A 4149-nucleotide genomic window follows, 5' to 3' on the forward strand; every position below is an offset into this window, starting at 1 on the left:
GCGAGGCGCGGCACGGGCGCCGCTCGCGTGGAATGGACGCGCGGCCCGCGGGAGGAAGGTCGTGAAGGAGAGGGCTTTCATGCTGACGGGGACGCGGACAGGGCGTGACGGGGGTGCGCACGTGGTTGGGCGGCGTGGGACAGGTTGCGTTTGGCGAGCGGGAAGGCGTTTCTGTGGCATCGGCGGGCTGTGAGTATACGTAGTGTGTTACTGGAGATGATGTGTGCTGTGTTGACGCAACGGGTTGACGCAACGGGTTGACGCAACGAGTTGACGCAACGGATTGAGGCAACGGATGCCACGGAAAGAGGTTGACGGTGGCAAGACTCCGGTGACGGAGTTGCTCCTTTTCGGGTCGAAGGCGCTTCTCTGACGTTGCAGGTGTTAATTGGCGATATTCATACGTGTACACGTTGCACCAATGGACGTAGGTGGACCGACGGAGGTGCTCTGTAATGCGACACGACGCTGTCCAATCAACGAAGCTATAGCAGTGTCAATGAGGTTGGCACGGATGCGTGCTTATTATTATTGGGAGATTCTGTGATTAGGGGGGTGACAGCTTGCAGAATTAGACAATCGGGGGCGTGACAGGGGAAAAGGTGGATGGCATGGAGGGTGAACAGGAAGGGGATGGACGGCTCCGTAGGTGATTTTCATATGTCACCATCGTTTCCAATCACAACGGAAATGTCGCATTTTAGTCAGCAGAATCACCCCTTAAACCGTGAGGGACATAACGAATCACCCTGTAATCCCACGTCGTCACCCTATCCGCGAACGACCTGCTCCTGGTCTCGCTAATCTCTTTACCTCTGCCTGATTCACCCTGTGTTCTGCTCTGCATTCCTCCCACGTCACCGTAAGCCCGCTGCTCAAACCAGACAACCATGTCGCCCCAGCAGTCCCACACCTACCGAAAACGACTGTGCAGGCCCTCCGTCACTTCAATGTTGTGGAGGAAAATGCTACGACCCTCCTACAGCGGTTTTGCATCACGGGAGCGACTGCCCCGATATCAGCTGTTCGACAAGCCTTCCGCCGTCTCGCTGCCTTGCTTCACCCGGACGTCTGCCGCGAACATCCCCGGGGGGCGACTCGAAACATGCGTACATTGAGTAGGGCAATGGAAATGGTAAAAAACCTCGTTGTCGTTGCTGTTAACGAGAAAGACATCTATCATGAGAGAGATTTCGTCTTGGGGGATCGTCTTAAGTTTTCGCTCTCTGAAACAATGTGGGAGCAGGAGCTGCGGGTCTTCGAGAGACGTGCCGAAGATATCCGTAAGCGCCAAGAAGCTCCAACTACAGCGCGCAATCTTACGCCAAACTCCACAAACGAGCATGCTCGCGCAGCTGCTCAACAGCAGAAAGAGAAGGTGGAGCGGCAAGAGGCTACCGCTCGGAGATGGCAGAGCGCGAGGATGGAGAGCGTCAAAGGGCAGATCACGAGCGCGAGGAGATCCGTCGCGAAGGGAGTGAGGGCAAATGGCATGAAGGCGCAGAGCAAGGGCGTACTGAACATGCGCGTGAGGAGCGTGAGGGATCGGAGCAGGAACGGACAAGCCGGGGAGAAGGGGAGGAAGGAAGCGGTGCGGTTTCAAGCGATGGTATTTCGCCTGTTGTAAAGCCAGCGCGTCGGAGCGTGGATAGTGATGCTGCTCCTCAGCCTTGCGAGAAGGATGCTCCGGAGCCTCCTCAAACGTATGACGAGACTGGGGGAGGTTGCGGTGATTGGTAGTCTACTGCGTACGCAGATGAATACGAGGATGGCCCTGAGAGTGAGAGTGGCAGCGAAGAAAGGGAAAAAGATGCGTATTATGCCCCTGCAAATTACGTCATTGGAGATGCTGACGATGCTGTTATTGCCAGGCTCGCAGGACTGATTACGAATGAGTTCTGAACAGAAGCGTGCCTCTAAATACCGCACGATGCAACGTGCGAGGCATGCCCTCAAGGCCGAGAAAGTGGGAGCGCGTACATTGAGGCCGCGCCGATGTGTCGGGATTATCCCGGAGGTTGGCATGCAACTGGAGTTTCGCTGGCAATGTGACAAATTGATTCGAGCATACACGGCTTATGTCGGGGTTCAGATGGGGGTAAACATCTCCTAAACATGGGAAAGAGTGAGAATGAAATGCCGCAACACGACATGCCATGCTTCAATTGTGTTCCATTGGCAGCCTCGCTCAGTTTTTTGGAAACTAAACAGGTTTACGGAGCACTCCAACGAATGCAGCCGGCAACATGTGAGCGGGGAAGAGGAACAGCAAGGGAGTAGGAGGCGAGGACACTGCATGCCGGCATATACTCCCTTGCAGGTTGCTCGTGTCATTTACAGCGAGGCTACGAGCAATCCAAACATCTCGCCGAAAACTATCGCTGCGCTGGTAAGGGCAAAGCAAATTTACAAGCGCCAACCGCCGGATATCCACTATCGCTCCGTACGCGTCGAGCTCTTGCCACATATGGACGCATCTCGGGCTGTCGATGTGGCAAGCATGGAGGGGCATGTTGAATTGCTGCGCAACTGTGGGCACACTGTTCGTATCTTCATTGTCGACGGTTCGGAGATGAAGCAACAGAGAATCCGGTCTGCCAGGCACATCTTCCAACAGTGCAAGAAGGCGAAAAGCATCCCAGGGGACGCCAAATTCAACGAAGAGGTGATTGACATGTCGGATATTGCAGAAGACGGTCGCTACTACGGTGGGCTCTTATTCGTGCCAAGCGTTGCTGCTCGTTATTGTGCTCTTGGGCGTAAGACCCAAGCAGCAGATGCCGCTCACTGTGACGGGGTGGGACCGCAATCGTACGGGACTACATTCGAGGTTGTAACGTACGACACGAACATGCACCTCCTGCCAATGGTGTTTGCCGACTTCTTCAGAGCTGAGAGTTACGAGTACTGGAGAACTGTCTTTGAAGCATGCAAGGAGATAACCGGGTTCGACGTCGCAGAACGCACCACCATCGTTGACCAAAAGAAGAGCATCGACAAGGCGTATAAAGAAGTTTTCAATGAGGCGAAGATGTTCTTGGACCCCCTGCACGTACGCAAAAACATGGGAGTTAAGCTTGGGGCTACGAAGGCAATTGGGTTGTCTCTATACGAGCGGGCATGCATGCACCATCCAGACCGGCAGTGGATGCCATCGTGGCTGAGTACACAGAGGTGCAGAAGCAATATCTGGGCAAATTCGAACCGTCCGAGCTTTACAACGCTTACTCGCGGTTGGAGGACAAAATCGTCATCTCCCAAGGGGCGGAAAGTCAGATGAGCGCCTCTTTGCGAAACCACATTCGCTCCGTTGAACCGCAAAAGATGATTAACAAAGTGGTTTTGACGCAACGGTCCGGATTCCTCAAACGCCAATCTGCTTCACAGTCATGTACAAGTCCAGTACCCCCGGCCATCGAGAAGAAGATTGCTACTTTGATTCAACGTTCCCGATGGTATCAGGAAACAGTTTTCTTCGTGGATGGAACTGCGCAAATGGAAGCAACTGTGACAAGCTGCACAGATGGAGCACTACAGCGTCGGGTACGTTTGTCGGATGCGCGGCAAAAGCCGCCGGTTTGCTTAAAAGTGCTGATGTTCGCAGGAAGGGGTGGTTTGAGAGAGGTCCGGCGGCAAAGAAGAAGCGCGGTTATACGTGCGGTCTTTGTCGAAAAAAGGGTCACATCTCTCCGCAGTGTCAACTGCGTCAACTGTTTGGGAATCCCTAGTTGTAGGAGGATGGTTTCAAATATGAAGCTGTTGGGATAGTTTCTAATGCGTATTGTAGCTTGTTTTGACGATGATTGTAAATGTGAGGGTTATAGACCGTTTGAAGATATCCCTCGGGATGATGATTGTCACCCCTAATCTCACGCATTTTTCCAATGACGCCCCATAGATGCACTCTGTCACCCTCTAAGCGCTGTGGAGGGGTGCAAAGTCACCTTCAGGCCCTGAAAGTCACTGTTGACTCCAAGCGGCATTGAAGAAATCACCCCCTCAAAAATGTCTTGCTCCATTTTCACCCGTGGGATGGTTAAATTCTGTGCGTGGTACCCTAGCAGCAGTACAGAAGTTGGCAGTCACCTATATGGGAATCTAATTCTGCAAGCGATCGCCCTGGATCTACAGCTTTTAGCCATTATTATT

The sequence above is a fragment of the Chondrus crispus genome, genomic scaffold, assembly GCF_000350225.1.
Source record: "Chondrus crispus Stackhouse genomic scaffold, scaffold_58, whole genome shotgun sequence".
NCBI classification, from domain to species: domain Eukaryota; phylum Rhodophyta; class Florideophyceae; order Gigartinales; family Gigartinaceae; genus Chondrus; species Chondrus crispus.